Below are 20670 nucleotides of genomic sequence, written 5' to 3'. Positions count from 1 at the left end.
CTTTGGCTTGACATTAAAAGTCTTGAGCCATAGGCCGAAATGGGGGCGGATGCAGAGGAAAGCCTCACACACGACGATAAACGCTGAGATGTTGAGGATAAAGTTCGGGGCCAGATCATGGAAATCCAGGCCGTAGTAGAACATGAGTCCCCGGACGAATGGGTGGATAGGAAAGCCCAGTCCGCGGAGGAAGTGGGGAAGGAACACAACCCTCTCATGGGTCCTTGGGGTCAGGGTGCAAGCGGCGCGGGACATCCCGCTCGGCCGCCACGCCGCCCCGCAAAAATAGCCCGCAAAATGCCGTTGGGCTAACCGCCTTGTGTGTAACGGGCCCAAGCGGTCACGCCGCCGAGTCCAGCGGGCTTGCCGCAATCCCGCATAAGTCCTAACCTAGCTTCAAACAAAAAACCTAGTGCCTACCGATGATGGCGGCGGCGGCTGCTGCATCGCCCACCCGACGCTTCTCCTTCGCCACCTCCTCGACGACGGCCTGCTCCTCGCCGTTGACGCCCTCCACCTCCCGGCCACCCTTGCCTCGGCGCCACCGCCAAGTCCCCTCCCAATTTGTGCGCACGCCCCGACGGCCTGCTGCGGAACTTCGACGTCCTCGCCGGGTACGGGCTTCTCCCCTTCCCCTTTCTTGCTCTGGTTCAAGGTTGCGTCCTCGCCCAACGACTGGTCCACTGGTTGATTAGTTATGGGGGATTCATCGTTGCTGCGGTTTCCTGATGTCACAGATCTGCTATTCGTGTTGTTAGCCTGGTAGGCTGTGCTTGTGGGCGTAGATGTGCGAGAATCTTGGAGCGGTCGATTTGTAGGCTGCTGTGCCTTTGTTGACAGAATTTCAAGCCATATAAAGTGTTATCATCTTTGGTATTCTCATTAAGTTGATGTATATGATGCAGTGCTCATGTATGTTTTGCCTGGGTGTAGGTTCCTTGCGTTCCTGTGATATACGGTCAGAAGAACTCCTTGTTTATTGAGCAATCATGGTGGTGTCGACGGTGCCATCTCCACATCGGGACTGCCCTACTGAAATCCTCGATGGAGATGTTGTCCCTCCACTGCCTCCCTCACATGCTGAAGCTGTGGTTTCTCCATCGCTTCCCTCCTTGATTGGAGCTGCTGTTTCGTCACCTTCCGCTTTAGTAAGGGCTCCTGCAACCTTGCCGCGCCCTTTCCTATCCTCCAAGAACAAAGGGCATGCATCCAAGAACAAAGGGCATGTGTCAACTGATGAAGTCGATGCAGCTGCAACACTTTGTTCCCTTGTCCGAATGACCCAAGATCCTCACCAAGGTACATGTAGCTCCCTTGCCTTTTAATCTTGATGGGTCATCTACTCTCTGTTTGTATTAGTATCTTGGACAGAGAGGGTGAACTGAGATAGTTCTTTCGAATAGTTCATATGTTTACATACATGAGAGCTCAAGAACTACTAGATGTAGAGATTGGAAATGCAAATGTTAACTTATATATTATTTGCAATTGGGCCCAGTATTGTTTGCAACCAGATACAAATTAATTGAAAATTGTGCTCTTACTTATGCATTATTTGTATGATTGAAAACAGGTTACTCAGGAGAAAAGCAAAGACTCGCAAAGAAGAGGCTAAGGTCACCGTTACTGGTGCCCATAGTGGGATCCCCAGGGGTTAATATCGTGTTATCTCAGGCATCTCCAAGATTAGGTGTGAAACGATCATCGCCAACACTGCCTCAGATTCCTCGTAAGTTTTAATGTCTATTCTGCACACACGTTAAGTTTTAATGTCAATTGTGCGCATATCGCAAATGTCTTGGCATAAGTTATTTGTTCATCTCAAATTCCTTAGGTCTTTCACATAAAAGAAAAAGAAGGAAACTTAAATCTGAAATCTGGAATGATTATGATCCTGTGTATGATGGCAACAAAATCAAGGAAGCACACTATAAATATTGCAAGAGAGTTTTTATTTGCACAAGAATAGCTGGTACTAGTCAATGCATCAGGCATTTGTTAGTTTGTGAGGAAAGAGCCAAGGTCAATGAGTTTCTCGACTCAGTTAAATCAGCCATGCCACAATCTGATCCAAACAGTGTAGAAAAATGGAAATATGACCCCGACAGAGCACATTGGGAGTTGATGAGGATGATTGTCGTTCATGAATTGCCATTCTCCATAGTGGAATATGATGGGTTTAGGCGATTCGTGCATAGTCTGAATCCTACATTTGAGGTGGTGTCTAGGACGACAATAACACTTGATTGCCTCCTCCTATTTGATGAACAAAGGACAAAGCTTCGAGAGGCTATGCAGAACTTAACCTCCCGTGTCTCTTTAACCGCCGACATGTGGACTTCAAGTCAACTCAAGAGCTATATGTGTATAACATGCCATTTTGTTAGTGAGAACTGGAAATTGCAGAAAAGAGTGATTTGGTTTTCCGAGGCACAAACACCACACGATGGAACAAATTTATTTAATATCATGTTAGGATGCATACAACATTGGGGTTTGCAAAAGAAGATATTCTCTGTTACGCTAGACAATGCATCAAATAACAACTCGTGTGTGCGCTACATCAAATCCAATTTGCTAGGAAAGAATCTACTACCTTGTAAAGGAGATCTTTTACATGGTCGATGTGCATCCCATGTGATCAACCATATTGTCCAAGATGGATTGGAGATTACTTGCAAGGCTGTGGATAATATCAGGGAAAGCATCAAGTTTGTTAGAAGCTCCCCCACTCGAAAACAGAAATTTAAGGAAATAGTTGCACAAGAAGGCATTGCTTGCAAAAAGAGCCTATCTCTGGACGTCCTTACACGGTGGAATTCAACACATTTGATGATCAAAATAGCCCTGGAGTATAGGAGAGCATTCGCCACTATGAAGTTGTAGGACACCACATTTACATGTCAACCCACAAATGTTGAATGGGAAATGGCAGAATCTGTTTGCAGCTTGTTAGAGGTTTTCCTCGATGCAACTATGGTGGTGTCCGGTACATTATATCCAACATCTCATTTGTATTTCCATGAACTTTGGAAAATTCATCTAATATTGCAAAGAGAGACCAAACATAAGGATATTGTCATCAAATCCATGGTTGAAGCAATGCAAGAAAAGTTCATGAAGTACTGGAAGCTGTCATTCTTGACCATTTGTCTTCCGGTCATACTCGACCCCAGGTACAAGTTTAAATTCTTGGAGTTCTTCTTAAAATCTGGACTTGAAAGTGATGCAACAAGGTATCTTGCTAAAGTGAAGAGAACATTCAAAGATCTATTTGTTGAATATTCTATGCATGAGGGTGAGTCAAATATGGGAATTGATCAAGGAACCAATAATGTTGGTACAATTATTGATAACCCATGGGATCAATGGAACAAACAAGTTAAGCAAAATCAAGAAAATCGAGCAAAGCTGAGTAAACTTGATATTTACCTAAAAGATGAGGTTTGCCCGCAAGAAGATGGCTTCGACATACTATGTTGGTGGTCCAATAATGCACACAAGTACCCCATAGTATCTCGGATAGCAAAGGATGTATTGGCTGCACCTGCATCTAGTGTAGCATCAGAGTCGGCCTTCTCCACTGGAGGAAGAATACTCAGTGACTATAGGACCAGATTGCTTCCTACCACTTTAGAGGCATTAATCTGTCTGCAAGACTGGATGCGACCTCGCGGTAACAAACTATGTTTTTAGTGATATTTAGCATTTTTTGGTGTTATGATGATAAATCTTTAACATTTTTTTTCTTTCATTACAGGAACTAATCATGTTGGCACGATAATAAATGATGTTATTTATAGAACAAATGGCGATGTTGATGCTCATTGATTGCAACATTAGGTAAGCCTAATCTTGAAATACATCTTAGTTTTTTATTCCAGGAACTGTATAATGGTAGTGAACATCAGTTTTTGTCAAGGTGAGATACATAAACATCAGTTTTTTCCCTGTTTACATTTTTTTGCTCAGTTTCAGTTTCAGGACGTGAAACTCTGCATGCTTGTTTCTTTTCCTTGAATAATCACAATAGCAGGTTAACTAGTAAAATGCATTTAATTTCCACAAAAGCTAGCTAACTTATATACATATTTTAGTTGAAGTCAAAGCTTGCAAACTTTCCTATGAGTTTAGTTTGGCAGTGAAGTTCTTTTTTAGAAGATGAGATACATAGCGGTTGGAGACAACTTCCTGTTCTTCTCTCGAGTGTATTCTAATTTCATCCATTGGCTAAATATCGTACACCTTATTCATATGCAGAACCTCCGTTCAGTATATTTGGAGACCCTCGGCATCAGTAGTATATTTGGAGACCCTCGGCACCGGCATCCGCAACAGTATTAAGCCCAGAAGATCAAGCTTTTTGTACAAGTGACGAAGCATCTGAAGCTTTTTGTATATTATCAGTCACTTTCATATCAGGAGTCTCCTGATTTAGCTATAGTAGTTAATTGAATTCTTGCTATCTTGTTGAATTTAGCTGTAGTAATTCATGCCACTTACCTTTTGCAGTAATATGTTTTAACACTGTTGAGTTTACTGAATGAGCATAATGTTTCAGAAATCAAAGGGTTCTCTTGCTGTTGTACATATTACTAGTTTGCTGAATGAGTACACTGATGTGCGCACATTGTTGTCTTGAAAGGCTAAAACAAGCAGCTTACCGTGATACATGTGGCTCTTGTAGTCTTGTGATGAATTTGTGATTGTACAACGTTGGGACGGAGCTGTACAGTACATGTGCCTGACGGGTCTTTGCGGTCACATGCGGGCTGCGCATTGTCCGCTAATAATCATGCGGCTTGAGGCGGGCAGCCGCGTTGGCCCGCTAAACCAGTTGGCTCCCGCTTTGGCGTCCGGCGGGCAGCCGCAACCCGCCCCGCTTGCACCCTGACCTTGGGGTGGGGAGGAGCTGCCCCTCTTCGGGAAGCCGGTGCGCAATGTCGTTAGACAAGTATCCGGCCTTCCTCAGTTTTTTGATGTGTCCCTCCGTGACGGAGGAGACCATCCACTTGCCTCCCGCTCCGGACATGGCTGGAGAAGGTTGAGGTGGGGAGTGTGGATTTGGGCGCTGGAGCTCGAGTGCGCGAAAATGGATAGGCAAAGGAGGAAGAAGGCATAGGTGAAAAGGTGGCTCCTTATCCCCTTATATGGGTGGACGCAACTACGTGTCCCCACCAGCCTGGTAAAACTTGCTTATCTCCAAGCGCCGTAATCAGTGGCGCAGTTGGGTTACCCACGCCCGTATTGATGAGAATCCCAGAATAAGGGGACACGATCTCTGCTTTAACAAGACGTACCAAGGAAACTGCCTCGCGTGACATGCTAAGGTGGGATAATAAAACGATTTGAATAAAGGCTTGGCCATGGTGCGTCGCACTACGGAATACGTCAGCAGATTAGATTTGTGTAAATATTATTCTCTCTATGGCAATATGTGGAAACTTATTTTGCAGATCCGGACACTATCTTTGTGTTCAAAATCTTCTATGAAGTACTTGGAGGAGGAACCCGCCTTGCAATGCCGAAGACAATCTGCGTGCCGGACTTGTCGTCATTGAAGCCTGGTTCAGGGGCTACTGAGGGAGTCCTGGATTAGGCGGTGTCCGGATGGCCGGACTATACCTTCAGCCGGACTCCTGGACTATGAAGATACAAGATTGAAGACTTCGTCCCGTGTCCGGAAGGGACTGTCCTTGGCGTGGAAGGCAAGCTTGGCGATACGGATATATAGATCTCCTACCGTTGTAACCGACTTTGTGTAACCCTAGCCCTCTCCGGTGTCTATATAAACCGGAGGGTTTTAGTCCATAGGACAACATACAGAACAACAATCATACCATAGGCTAGCTTCTAGGGTTTAGCCTCTCCGATCTCGTGGTAGATCTACTCTTGTACTACCCATATCATCAATATTAATCAAGCAGGACGTAGGGTTTTACCTCCATCAAGAGGGCCCGAACCTGGGTAAAACTTCGTGTCCCTTGCCTCCTATTACCATCCGGCCTAGACGCACAGTTCGGGACCCCCTACCTGAGATCCGCCGGTTTTGACACCGACAAGCATCATCTTGTAAACCCGAAGATTATCAAAAGTCTCCTTTAGGTCTGTGACCAAGGTTTCCTCTTTCCTGGATTTCACCACTATATCATCCACATAGGCATGAACATTGCGCCCAATTTGATTGTGAAGAAAATTCTGCACACACCGCTAGTAAGTCGCCTGGGCACTCTTAAGCCCAAAAGGCATAGACACATAGCAGAAAGCCCCAAAAGGAGTTATAAAAGTTGTCTTCTCTTGATCCTTGACTGCCATCTTAATCTGATGATAACCGGAGTAAGCATCTAATAAACTCAACCGTGCACAACCCGCCGTAGCATCAATGATCTGATCAATACGGGGAAGAGCAAAAGGATCAGCTGGACAAGCCTTGTTCAAATCTGTGTAATCCACACACATACGCCAGGTGCCATTCTTTTTGAGTACAAGCACCGGGTTAGCTAACCATTCTGGGTGAAAGACCTCCACAATGAACCCGGCTGCCAAGAGCCGGGCCACCTCTTCTCCGATGGCCTTGCGCCTTTCTTCATTGAACCGCCGGAGAAACTGTCTGACAGGTTTGAACTTTGGATCGATATTAAGAGTGTGCTCAGCGAGTTCCCTCAGGACACCCGGCATGTCTGAAGGCTTCCATGCAAAGATGTCCCGGTTCTCACGGATGAACTCGATGAGCGTGCTTTCCTATTTTGGATCCAAGTTTGCGCTGATGATGAACTGCTTAGATGAATCGCCAGGCACAAAGTCAACCATCTTAGTGTCATCAACTGATTTTAATTTTAACTCCGGCTCATGCTCTGTGGTTGGCTTTTTTAATGACGTCATGTCCGCCGGGTCAACGTGATCTTTGTAGAATTTCGACTCCTCTGTTGCAAAAACAGATTCAGCATAGGTAGCATCACCTTCTTCACATTCCATGGCTATCTTCCAGCTCCCATGGACTGTAATGATGCCCTTGTGACCCGGCATCTTGAGTTGCAAATATACATAACACGGCCGAGCCATGAACTTGGCATAAGCCGGCCGCCCAAACAGAGCATGATATGGGCTTTTGATCTTAACCACTTCAAAGGTTAATTTTTCTGCTCTGGAGTCATACTCATCCCTAAAGGCTACTTCCAGTTCGATCTTACCAACCGGGTGTGCCGACTTACCAGGTACCACACCATGAAAAACAGTGTTAGATTGCTTATGATTTTTATCCGTCAATCCCATCCGACGGAACGTCTCATAGTAAAGGATGTTGATGCTGCTGCCTCCATCCATGAGTACCTTAGTAAACTTGTACCCACCAACCTGAGGTGCCACCACCAAAGCCAAGTGACCTGGATTATCAACCCGGGGCGGGTGATCCTCTCTGCTCCACACAATAGGCTGCTCCGACCAACGCAAATAACGTGGAATTGCCAGCTCAACGGCATTGACGGCCCTCTTATGGAGTTTCTGGTCCCTCTTGCATAAACTGGTAGTAAAGACATGATACTGTCCGCTACTCAATTGCTTCGGGTTGCTTTGATAGCCGGATTGCTGCTGCTGCTCATTCCCTTGGCCATGTTGCTGATTATATCCTCCTCGGTGACCAGGATAACCCTGACCGTGAAAACCTCCTCCGCTTGAACCGGCGCCCGGGCCCTGAAAGCCGCCTCCACCTGAGCCACTGCCTGGGCCGTGACCCCCATCAAATGCATTTGAATTTTTAAATGCCTTCATGATCGTGCAATCCTTCCACAAGTGGGTAGCTAGTTTCTCCTGGGTGCCGTGTTTTGGACAAGGTTCATTCAACAACTGCTCAAGGGTGGGGCCTGACTCGCCCGATCGAGGGGGTTGCCTGCCCTTGCGCCGCTGATTACCACCCTGTGCATTAGTATTAGCAACAAACTCATCAGCCTTATGTTTATTACCTCCTTGATTCGCCGGGTTATGCTGGTGACTCTTGCCATTGCCGTTCTTCTTTCCCTTTGTTGCCTTTTCTTCATCAGACACCGGGTCCTTGGAGGTATCAGAATTGGCATACTGGACAAGAGCTGCCATCATCGTCCCCATGTCATTACAGCCACGTTTGAGCCGCCCCAACTTCTGCTTCAGAGGTTCAAAGCGGCAATTTTTCTCCAACATCAAAACTGCTGAGCCGGCATCCATCTTATCAAATGAATGTATTATCTCCTTGACCCGGCGCACCCAATGGGTTGTATATTCTCCGTCATCTTGCTTGCAATTGGTCAGGTCCACAATCGACATTGGCTGCTTACACGTGTCCTTAAAGTTCTGGATGAACCGTGCTTTCAACTCCGCCCATGAGCTGATAGAATTGGGTGGCAATCCCTTCAACCAGGTCCAAGCCGTTCCATCCAACATCATGGTGAAATACTTGGCCATTTCAGCATCACTGACCTCCAACAGCTCCATAGCCATCTCATAACTCTCAATCCAAGCCCCCGGCTGTAAGTCAGCCATGTAATTAGGCACTTTACGAGGCCCCTTGAAATCCTTGGGCAACCGCTCATTGCGTATGGCTAGGACCAGGCAAGGTACACCTCCGGTTCTTGTGGCCACTCCTGCCTCAATCGAGGTTGCTGGATAAGCCGGAAAAGGTTGGTGAGCCGCCTGTTCTGCCGCTATCTGAGCCGCCCATTCCACCTCTTGACGAATCCTCTCCTGATCCGCCAAGTTAAGGGCTCCAGCCTGTACCGACTCATGCCTGTATGGCCGGTTGTGGCGTTGAGCATTGCTTGACATCTCTGCGGACACCATGTGCCTACTGTAACTCGGGCTCCGGCTTGGGCAAGGAGTTGAATGAATCCCGTCTTGACTGTAGGAGTATGCATCCTGCTGGGCCAAAGCTATCTGAAGCAGTTCTCTTACCCTCCAGGTTTCAATCGCTGCTGGCAAGTCACCTTCCATTGGGAGAGCCGCCAAACGAGCCGATGCTGCGATGAGATTTTTGTTGGGTGGTAGGTGCGACATATGCCAACGGGTGGCTTATCGTTGTGGGAGCCAATAAGACGTCGCCGGTGCCTGGAAACGGGATGAGGCGAAGACATGCACGCCGGTGAATCTTACCCAGCTTCGGGGCTCTCCGTGGAGATAACACCCCTACTGCTGCTCTGCGGGGTCTCCGCATGATCACTAGATGAATAAGTAGCTACATGATGCTCCTTGAGCTGTTTGGCGAGAGGAGGAAGAAGGGCAAGGCTTGCTCTCTTCTCCTCCCTACGTGGTGTCTAAAACTAGCAGGGATCGATCTCTTTTGCATGGATGCCCCGGGGGGTTTATATAGGCCTACCCCCCAGGGGTACAATGGTAATCCGGCTGGGTGCGGGGCCCAGCCGTCTGTGTCTACGCTCTCCGGCTTTTGCGCCAGCTGTTGGGGCCCGCCGGCTTGTGGGTCCCGCCGGCTGCCGGCTCCTTGGTCGACAGGCAGGCCCCACTGTCCAGGGCCTTGTCGGCAGCTAGTTACTGTTGCTTAATCTTGGTGACGAGGGCTTCGCCGAGGTGGGCATGGCTACAGTGCCGCCGCCCGGCGGGCGATCGTTGTAGCCTCACCGCGTCTTATCTCCTTAATGGGGCGTCTTCTTCGAGGGAGGTAGCAAGCCGGCTATGGGGAGCCGGCTCTACCTTGGGCCGACTGGGGGAGGCCTGGCCGCCTTCGGGTGTTTCTCTGCCCGAAGGGGCCCATCGCCCGTGGGCCGCGCCGGCGGTCCGTCGTGGTTGACATCAGGGTCATCGTGGCAACAGTGCCGCGCCGGACGGGTCATGGCCACCCGTACGGCGCACTGTGCCAGGCGTGCTCCGGGATTCAGGGGTGGCAGGCTTCACTATAGCAACGCCCCGTCACATCGCCGTTATGTGGATGCAGACTTCGAGGGTACGATCTTGACCGCTTTATGTGAGCCAACTTCTTGGAGTCGGCCCTCTCGCGGCCGGCTTCTCGGAGCCGGCCCTCCAGCGGCGTTTCTTCATGAGGGCTGAAGTCGGGCCGCCTTCCGATAGCCAGCCTGGAGACAGCCGGCAAGGGGAAGGCGGCCCTGTGTCTTGGATTCTTGAGGGCCGAATCGGCTCGTAATTTTTTCAGAAGGGCCAGGGGGAGCCATCTAGGCTACCCATGGTTATTTACTCCGACTGTAGTCCCCGAAGCTGATCGAGCTTTGAGGCGGACAAAGGGACGAGAAGCTAGGTCAGCTTCCTATCCCGAGGGGCCGGCTTTTGCGTGTGCGCACCGTCTTCGGAAAGCTCCGTTTCTTGTAGGCGGGAACGTGGGTCGCCCTGCGAGCTGACCCCGCGCCATTCCGCGTGCCACGTGGCGAGGAAGTCCTGCCAACGCACGCGCGCGACGGGACGCCGTCGCAGGCCCGTGCCCGCCACTCGCGGGCCTCGGTCCGAGCGCGGATCTTCTGTGGCCCACATGGACCGCTCGCCTCCCTGCGGCGGTTTTATTCTGCCATCAAGGCACAATAATCGCGGGACGTGGGGGAGTGGGCGCAGTTGATCCCCACGTTCCCCCACGCTGCGCCTCCTCGGCTCCGCCGCGCGGTCTATAAGTTGGAGGAGGAGGGGGAGCGGCAGAGGCTCGCGCACTCTCCCTCACTCCGCCCCTTCTCGCCCTCCTTCTTCTCTTCGCCGCAGCAACTCTTCGCAGCGCCGTTCCGCCGTCGCTTCGTCTTGCTCCCCGCCGCGGCAACCCTTTGCCGCGCCGTTTCGCCGTCGCTTCGTCTTGCTCCCTGCCGCATTGCTCCCATGGCGTTGTCGAGCTCGTGGGATGGCTCCAACGTCCACGAGCACCACGTCGAGTTCCTCCGTCGGACGCGGCGTCTGCCCGGCGAGAACCTAGTGCGCGTTCGTCAAGAGCCGGCGAGGGAGATTTCGCCGGCACCGGCGGAGGGCGAGCGGGTGATCTTCCGCTCGCACTGCCTGCGCGGCTTCGGCCTCCCGGCGAGCGGATTCCTTCGAGCCTTCCTCGAATTCTACCACCTCCAGCCGCATCACCTCACGCCCAATGCGGTAATGCTGCTGTCGGCCTTCGTCACCCTGTGCGAGGGTTTTCTTGGAGTTCTCCCCACGCTCGAGCTCTGGGGGAGTTCTTCCAAAGCAAGCTCGGCACCGTCGTCGCGGGCGTGCCCGCCCCCTGTGGAGCCTTCATTGCCATGAGGCGGGCGAGCGAGAACAATCCGTTCCCGTCCATTCCGCTGATCCAGTCGGTGAAGCTTTGGCAGAAGTCTTATTTTTATGTGAAGAACGTCGCCCAGCAAGGCGACTACGTCAACCTGCCGGCTTACGTAGCCGGCCCGCCGGCTGGGAGGCAACCTTCGTGGAGCTACCGGGCCAGGTCGCTGTCTCAGGCCGGGAACGCAGCCGTCTCCCGGCTTCGGGTGATGATCCAGTCGGAGGGCCTGACCGGGGCCGACTTGGTGGCTGCCTTCGTGGAGCGCCGGGTTCTTCCGCTCCAAGGCCAGCCTCACATGATCTGCCAGATGAGCGGCCGCTTCGACCCGTGCCGGCTGAGCACCAGGGAGATGCCTCACGCAGAGGTTTCTTACATGGTGAATTACATCTCCAACTGCAAGCTCACCGAGGATTGGCGATACGGCAAGGAGCCGTATTCCCGTGCCAACCCTCCGCCTTCCGTAAGTTCTTTCTTCTTTTCTTCCTTTTTGTAGCCGGCCTCATGATAGCCGACTCTTGATCAATTGGTTTGCTTTTAGCAGAACCCTCTTCTTCCGCCGACAACCGGGGCCGTGGGGGTAGAGCGCCAGCTCCTCCCCAACCGCACGGTGGACGACGCCGACGATCCGGACCTGGGAGCGGCCGCCATGGAAGACGCCATCGTGGGGAAGGCGACGAGGCTGGAGGCGCGGGACTCGGGGCCAGCTTCGAAGACTGGCCGGACGACGACTAGGTCGAAGTCGCCCCGCACCGCCAGCCGGCGCCTGATCATCAAGGCGCGGGGTCGTCCGCCGTGCCGGCTGCCCGTGGCGGCGCGCAGAAGCGCCGGGCCGCATCGACCTTCTTCGGCAGCCGGCCGAAGAAATCCAAGGCTTCCACGGCGGCGACCAAGCGGGATGAGGCGGCCGCGAAGGCGGCCCGCTTCCGCAAGGTGGTGAAGCAGCCGCAAGCGGTCTCTGCGTAAGTCGTTGAATGTCTTGCGTATATTTTTTTTGTCTTTTTTGTCCGAAGCTCTTCTAAACCTTTCTTTTCTTGCCGGACAGGGCGCCGCTTTCTCTCGAGCGAGGTCCTGGCGGCTCCGTATCGGGCCGACTGGAGGGTCCTCAAGCTCCCGCCGCGTGGACCCCCGCGCCGACCTTAGGGAGGCCACGGAGCGGAACGCGCGGGAGGCGCGGGAGGAGCAGGAGGCGGCGGAGCGAAGGACCGCCCAGGCGACGAAGGAGCAAGCCGACGCGGCGGCCAAGGCTCGGGCGAAAGCGGCAGCCGCGGAGACGGAGGCGGAGGCCTCGCACAACCGGCCTCCGCTGCTCATTGTTCCCCTCCGCGCCGTGGCCCCCAACATTCCCGTGCCCCCGTTGGAGGAGGTCGACCAAGGCCCGCTGGTGATGGAGGGGCGGGAGGACCACGTGATCTTCGTGGAGGGGGCGTCGCAGACGGCGCCGACTGGAGCGGGGCAAAGCGGCCAATCAGCTGCGGCACCAGAGTAGCCGTCTAGGGGCGAGCCAGAAGCAGGGGCCGGCCTCGAGGTGCAGCCGGCATTGCGCCGGCGTGCAGGGGGTGGCGCCTCCGTGCCGGAACCACACCGAGCAGCGGGCGCCAGCCAGACGGCGGAGGCCCTGGAGGCAGCCAGCGCCAGCACGTCCGAGTGGACTCCCAGCGAGGGGACGGGCGAGCTGAACGCAGCGACCCAGGAGGTCCGGAACCGGCTTCAAGATCAGGCCGCCTCGCTGCAGCGATACACTCAAGAGTTTCTCTCGACGCGGGCCGTCATCCGGGTGAGTCTTCTGGCCTTGGTTATTTTGTTCTTTTGGTTTCTTCCGTGGGGGCGCGTCAGCGCACCCACTGGGTGTAGTCCTCGAGTTCTGAGCCGGCTGCTACGCAGGCGGCTTGGAACTTACTAGGTTCTGACAACTTAACTTATCCTTGCTTCCTGTATAATCTTTCAGGAGTATCACAACCTTCGTGCCGCCGCCTTCAACTCCCAGGCTCAGGAGCTGGGCAGGAGAACCGAGGACCTGACCAGCAGCCGGAGTGCGTATTTGTTTCGTTCATTTCCTGTGGGGGTGCGTCAGCGCACCCACTGGGTGTAGTCCCCGAGATTCGGGCCAACTGCTGAGCAGCCGGATCGGATCTTCCTTGATGACTTCACCGTATTAATTTCCTTTGTCTTCATGCTTGCAGGAGCCAATGCCGACTTGAGGGAGCAGCTCAGCGGGGCCCAGGCCGCCCTTCGCGCCAAGGAAGCCGAGTACAGCGCCTTGGTCCTGGAGCATGACCGCCTGGTCAAGAAGTTGGCCGACCAGGAGGAGAGCCATAAGGCGGCCCTGAAGAAGGCGCAGGACAACGAGGACGCCCTGAAGGCCGAGTTTGAGACCGAAGCGGCGGGCTGGGATGAAGCGAAGCAGGCGCTGAGCGAGGGCTTCAGCCGTATCGAGGATCTGATCGATGGTAAGCCGCCTTCTTCACTGCCTGCTTGCCCTTTGATCCCTGATTTGTGTTCTGACTTGTGCTGCTTTTTGTTCTCTGTGCAGACTACTTTCCCGGCTACTCCGTCTTCGCCACCCAATCCATCGAGGCCCATCGCGAGGCACGCCGGCAGGCGGGGGCTGAAATCGCGCCAGACGCAAGCTGGACGCTCGAGGAGCAGCTCTTGGCGGTCCAAGCCCGGCTGCAGCTGGCTCACCGTATGCTCCGCCGCCTCCACCGCGCCGGGGCGCAGGTGTTGGCCGCCCTCTGACCAAGCGAGACGATTCACCGCACCCCGAATCGGACTGCCGACTGGCTGGAGGTGCCGGTTGGCCGCTTCGAGGCCTGGAAGGCGTCGGCAGCCCGGCTTGGAGCTGGGCGGGCGCTGGAGTTCGTTCGAGCCTGGTATCCGGGGCTGAACCTGGACCAGCTGCGCACCTGGCGGCTGGAGGCCGACGAAGAGTTGGAGGAGGTGCGGCCGGCTATCGCTCAGCGCGCTTCGACGATCGCCGAGTGTACTGGCATCAACGTCTTCGCTCCTGAGATCAATGACGACGGTGTTGCCCAGCCGGAGGAGTGGTTCGGGCTGTACCCGGCAGCAGGTGAAGACTCGGCAGAGGAGATCGCCTCCACCGATGAAGGCGAAGACGACGAAGGAGAGGAAGGCGAAGACGTTGAGCCGACTGGTGAAGCGGGCAGCCAGCCTCAGCTTGATCGTGCCTCTGGCAATAAGGTGCGTGCTAGCGCGCCCTCTGCAGGAGGCGGTGATCATGCCGAGGTTCGCCAGCCGGCCACTCCTCCAGCCGGCACTGCCGTCTCCACCAACCTGCCCGACTCGCCAGTCGCTCCCTTGGCCTAGTCTGCCGTCCTTGTTTTTTCCTGCTTGTTGCCTTTTGAACAACTTTATTAAACTTGCGCAGTTCCACCCACTGGGGGTGTATTCGAACTATGTTGAATGCTGGCCTTTTGAAGGTCTTTTATGTAAATATTATTGTGTGTTTGGTTTCCATTCATGTATGCTTTTTATCCTTAGGCTGTTTCCTTTGCCGCCTTCCCCTTCTGGGAAGGCAAGTACTTGAGATTTCTTAGATTGGAGCGAGGTGAATGGAAGCCGGCTGGCCGGCTACTCTGGTAGCTGGTCGGCGGTGGGAGAAAAACCAGCTTTTGTTATATTAGTCCGTTAGTCCCTAGCCGTTTTTCCTGTGGGCACCCGTTCCTGCCTTTAACTCTTGCCAGCCGGACAGCCAGTTCTTCGAACTGCGACTTTTGGCAAGAGAAGGCTTGGGAGCCGGCACACTACTTGTCTGACTGCGGGTAGGACTTCTAATATAACTCCAGGCGGCCAGTCCCCGAGCCGACTAGTCGAACCCGGTGCCGGACGGAAAAAGTGAATGCATTGACAAGGCCATAAGCATGATACTTTTCATTCATAGATAAAAGATGGCAGTCCCCGAGCTCTCCTCGGGGGGTCTATTGTCTCGTACTTAGTACAAAAGTTAGCGTGATACGTACTGCATTTCAACTGTAAAACCTTCGAAGGAGGTTGGCGTTCCATGGTCGTTCCGACTCCTTGCCGGAGTCGTCTCTCTTTCGTGCCTTTGGCTTCTGCGCGTCGATCAGGTAGTAGGAGTCGTTGCCTAAGGCTCCGCTGATGACGAAGGGGCCCTCCCAAGGGGCCGAGAGCTTGTGCTGGCCGGCTGTTCGCTGGATCAGCCGGAGCACAAGATCGCCCTCTTGGAAGGATCTTGGCTTGACCTTCCGGCTGTGGTAGCGGCGGAGGCCCTGCTGATAGATGGCGGACCGGCTGAGGGCTAACAGCCGGCCTTCTTCCAGCAGGTCGACGCCGTCTTCTCGTGCTTCCTTGGCCTCGGCTTCCGTGTAGATGGTCACCCAAGGCGAGTCGAACTCGATGTCAGTTGGGATGACCGCCTCGGCACCATATATGAGGAAGAAAGGAGTGAAGCCGGTTGACTTGTTTGGTGTAGTGCGCAGACTCCAGAGGACAGCCGGCAGCTCATCGAGCCAACAGCCGGCTGAACGCTCCAGTGGTACGATCAGTCGGGGCTTGATGCCGGAAAGGATGAGGCCGTTGGCTCGCTCGACCTGGCCGTTTGACTGCGGGTGGGCAACGGACGCTAGGTCCAACCGGATGCCTTGCGTCGCACAGAAACGTGCCAAGGCTCCCTTGGCGAAATTCGTGCCATTGTCGGTGATGATGCTGTGTGGTACGCCGTACCAAGTTGTTATATCTACGATAAATGTCACGGCAGTCGGCCCATTCAGCTTCTTGATCGGCTTTGCCTCAATCCATTTGGTGAATTTGTCCACGGCGACAAGCAGATGTGTCATGCCGCCGCGCGCCGTTTTGAATGGGCCCACCATGTCCAGTCCCCAAACGGCGAAGGGCCATGTGAGGGGAATGGTCTTGAGTGCTGAAGCCGGCATGTGTTGCTTGGAGCTGAAGAGTTGGCACCCTTTGCAATGTTTAACTAACTCCTTGGCGTCATCCAAAGCAGTCGGCCAAAAGAAACCATGGCGGAAGGCTTTGGCGACGAGTGATCTTCAGGCCGCATGGTGGCCGCATTCTCCTTGGTTGATGTCTCTGAGGATTGCAATGCCCTTCTCTTGCTCGACGCATCGCTGGAGGACCCCAGTGACACTGCGCTTGACGAGTTCTCTGTTGACGATTGTGTATGCTCCGGCTCGGTGTTGGACTTGTCTTGCCTCTACTTCGTCAGCCGGCAGATCTTGGTTTATTAGGAAGTTGAGGATGGATTGAGCCCATGATGGAGCTGCGACCTCTTCTATTGCCAAAACGGCTACTGCGACCAGGGTGGGCGGGCTGGGCGGTGAAATGCTTGAGTCGGCCGCCGCCTGCTGTGTTGGTGTAGTCTCCGGGCCGACTACCGCAGTCCCCGAGCCGGGTGTGGCAGTCCCCAGGTCGGGCGTAACTACGGAAGTCCCCGAGCCGCCTGCTGATGCCCCCTGGCCGACTATCGAAGTCCCTGGGTCGCCTGCTTGGTTCTTCGAGCCGGGCCCGGCCGCGTCGGGGTCAGGCGGCACGAAGATGGAATCGGACTCTGGAGACGGCTTGATAGACGGCTTGAGGAGGCGTTGTAGAGAGACACCGGTTGGTATTGCTTGCCGAGTGGAGCCTATTCGAGCCAGGGCATCAGATGGCTCGTTGTCGGCTCGTGGTACATGGAGGAACTCGCATCCTTTAAAATACCCACTGATCTGCTGAACAAGGAAGCGGTAGCTTGCCATATTTGCGTCCTTGGCATCCCAGTCGCCGAATGATTGCTGGACCACGAAGTCCGAGTTGCCATAACATAGGATCCGGTGAATGCCGAGTTCTTTGGCAAGTCGGAGCCCGTGTATGAGCGCCTCGTACTCGGCCACGTTGTTGAGGCGGCAAAGTGAATTTGCAGCGTGTATCTGAGCTTGTCCCCTTTGGGAGAGGTGAGGATGACGCCGGCTCCCAAGCCGGTGCGCATCTTGGACCCATCGAAATGCATGCGCCAATGAGTGGAGTCGGGAGCCGGCGGTAGGTACTGGGTCTCGGCCCAGTCGATGAGGAAGTCGGCCAATGCTTGGGACTTGATGGCGGTGCGAGGCTGGTAGAAGATCGTGTAGGGGGCCAGCTCGATGGCCCATTTCGCCACCCGGCCGGATGCATCCCGGCTGCCTATGATCTCGGCCAGCGGGGCGGTGCATACAACCGTGATGGGATGCTCTTGGAAGTAGGGCTTCAGCTTCTTGGCGGCGAAGTACATGCTGTAGCACATCTTCTGGTAGTGCGGGTAGTTCTGCTTCGAGGTAGATAACACCTCGCTCAAATTGTACATCGGCCTCTAGACCGGCTGGGCTCGGCCTTCTTCTGGGCGCTGGACTACGATGATGGTGCTGACCACCCGGCTGGTTGCGGCGATGTAGAGGAGCATGGGCTCTTTCTCAGTCGGCACCGCCAGGACAGGCGGCGTGGCCAGCATCTTCTTCATCTCATGAAAAGCTTGGTCGGCTTGGTCATTCCACTCGAAGTGGTTGGTCTTCTTCATGAGGCGGTAGAGGGGAAGAGCTTTCTCTCCGAGCTGGCTGATGAAGCGGTTCAGGGAGGCCAAGCATCCGGTAAACTTCTGGACGTCTTGAAGTTTGGTGGGAATCGCCATTCTCTCAATGGCCTTGATCTTTACTGGGTTGCATTCGATGCCGCGTTCGGAGACCAGGAAGCCTAGGAGCTGGCCGGCTGGCACTCCGAACATGCATTTCTCGGGGTTAAGCTTGATTTGGAACCGGCGTAGGTTCTCAAATGTTTCCTTGAGGTCTTCCAGCAAGGTGCCGCGCTTCTCCGTCTTCACCACGATGTCGTCTACGTAGACGTGGGCATTTCTGCCGAGTTGCTTGAGGAGGCACTTCTGCATGCAATGCTGAAAAGTGGCACCGGCATTTCTCAAGCCGAATGTCATGGTCAGGTAGCAGAAGTCTCCGAATGGCGTGATGAAGGCGGTCTTCAGGCGGTCTGCCGGATCTAACTTTATCTGGTGATACCCTGAGTAAGCATCCAAGAAACTCAACAGCTCGCATCCGGCCGTGGAGTCTATCACTTGGTCAATCCTTGGCAGGGCAAAGGGATCTTTGGGGTAGGCCTTGTTGAGGCTCGTGTAGTCTATACACATGCGCCACTTGTTGTTCTTCTTTAGCACGAGGACCGGGTTACCGAGCCACTCTGGAAAGAAAACTTCCATAATAAAGCCGGCTGCCAGAAGCCGGGCTATCTCCTCTCCCACAATCCTGCATTTCTCCTCCGACAGTCGGCGGAGGGGTTGTTTGACCGGCTTTGCGTCTTCTCGGACGTGTAGTTTGTGCTCGGCGAATTCCTTCGGAACACCCGGCATGTCCTTGGGGGACCATGCAAAGATGTCCCGATTCTCACGGAGGAAATCGGCGAGCTCGCCTTCCTATTTGCTGTTTAGGTTTGCCCCGATGACGGCAAACCTCTCTGGGTGCTCGGGGTCAAGAGGTATATTCTTCGTCTCCTTGGCCGGCTGGAAAGATCCTTGAGCATCATGCTCCTTGGGATCGGGGGACAAGGCCGACTGCTTACCGACCATGGCCACGACTCGGTCCATCATCTTCTTTTCTTCGGCAATCACAAGGGACTCGCCTAGCCGGCTGCTGGCTGCTGCGCACTCAGAGGACTTCTTGTAATCGCCGGCTACGGTGATGACGCCTTTGGTGCTCGGTATCTTCATCTTGAGGTATGCATAGTGGGGAACTGCCATGAACCTGGCCAAGGCAGGTCGGCCAAGCAATGCATGGTAGGGGCTCTCCAGGTCCACCACTTCAAACCAGATCGCCTCCCGGCGGAAATGCTCCTTGTCCCCAAAAAGTACATCAATCTTGATCTTGCCAATGGGGGCGCAGGACAAGCCGGGTACGATGCCATGGAACACAGTCCGAGTAGGCATGAGTTGCTTCGTCTTGACATTCAGCTTCTCCATGGTGTCACGGTACAGGATGTTGATGCTGCTCCCGCCGTCTATCAGCACGCGGGAGAAACGGGCAGCGCGTCTATCCATTGCAAGGGTGGCATCCAAAACCAAAGCATAAGAGACGGGAAACGGCTTCACCTCTGGGTGGTCGGTCCGGCTCCAGCTGATAGGTTTTTCTGACTAGTGCATGTGCTTGGCGGGGTTGGCAGCAACCATGCTGACTTCTTGGTGCTCTCGGCGTTTTCTGCGCCGGTCTTCGGGCTGGCTCGTAAAGATGACATAGGCGGCATGCTCGTCGGGGAACTCATCATGCACGGCTCCGACTGTGGGCCGAGCGGCCGGCAGCTGCGGAGACGGAGGCGGCGGACCGGCAGGTGGAGGCGGTGCGAGCCCTTCGCCTTTGGAGATTCGGGTGAGCCAGTGGCACTTCCGGGTCGTGTGGTTGGACGGCTTAGCGCCACTGTGGAACTTGCACGGGGCGTCGAGAGTTTGTTCGTAGGAGAAGGCCGGCTGCCAAGCCAGCTTGCCGCCCCTCTGCTTCTTGGGTGCGGGCCGCGCTTCGGGCTGCTCGTCTTCGACTGTGGCCACCTGCCGACTGGTGGAGGGCGGCACGGGGCCCTTGCGCTTGTGGTCGTTCTGGTGTGGGCGTCGGCTGGAGTCCCCAGCCGGCATCTTGGGCGCCGGGTTGAGTACCTTTCCGGATGCGTCTACCCGGAGTTCGGTCTTCATCGAGGAGTCGGCAGTGGCGTACTTGTCCGCTATGACCAGAAGCTCGTCGAGGGTAGTCGGCTCATCGCAGAGGAGCTTGTGCTTGAGGAGGGTGCCTTCTCGGCACCCGGCAGTGAAGTATTCTATGGCTTGCACCTCGTGCACCCCTTCGCAAGAGTTGCGGAGCTCGGCCCAACGCATGAGGTAGTCGCGAGTGGACTCGGCGGGGCCTTGTACGCACAAGGAGAGCTGTCTGGGCTTGGGAGCCCGGTTGTAGGTGCTGGTGAAGTTGCGGACGAAGGCTTCTGTGAAGTCTAGCCAGCTGTTGATGCTGTATGGCTTGAGGCTGTTGAGCCAGGTCCGCGCCGTGCCCTGCAGCATGAGGGGCACGTACTTCACGGCAATGCGCCTGTTGCCGTTGGCTATGCTAACCGCCGTGGAGTAGTCGATCAACCAATCTTCCGGCTTCACGGAGCCGTTGTACTTGGGCGTGTCTCTTGGGAGCGAGAACCCTTTGGGGAAGGGCTCGTCGCGGATGCGGGGGCCGAAGCAAGGCGGGCCGACATCGTCTTCTTCTTCTAGCGCCTGGGATCGCGCCAGGCGGTCGATCCAATGGCGGGCGTCGTTCTCGCCAACTCCTTCGCGGCGACCTAGCCGGCTGCTGAGAGTCGGATGCGCAACAGGTGGTGGGGTGGGATATCTCTCTCCACGGGGCCGGGGCGGAGGCGGGTTGCCCCGCCACTCCACGGCCCGGGGGTGGCCTTCTGCGTCTTGTTCGATGGAGATT

At 54.6% G+C, this 20670-nt stretch overlaps 1 long non-coding RNA gene across 1 annotated transcript; it reads left to right on the top strand.

Moving 5' to 3' along the window:
- The first annotated feature begins 1662 nt into the window (after positions 1 to 1662).
- On the top strand, positions 1663 to 4298 carry LOC147986877 (uncharacterized). The gene is made up of 3 exons (XR_015615246.1): positions 1663 to 1729; positions 3761 to 3843; positions 4261 to 4298. It is a non-coding gene; the product is annotated as an uncharacterized LOC147986877 (long non-coding RNA).
- Positions 4299 to 20670: the final 16372 nt, after the last annotated feature.

This window comes from Triticum urartu, chromosome 2A, assembly GCF_056163025.1.
Source record: "Triticum urartu cultivar PI428250 chromosome 2A, HENAU_Tu73, whole genome shotgun sequence".
NCBI classification, from domain to species: Eukaryota; Viridiplantae; Streptophyta; class Magnoliopsida; order Poales; family Poaceae; genus Triticum; species Triticum urartu.
Note: the sequence above shows the minus strand (reverse complement) of the source record. Positions and strands in the feature narration are given on the sequence as shown.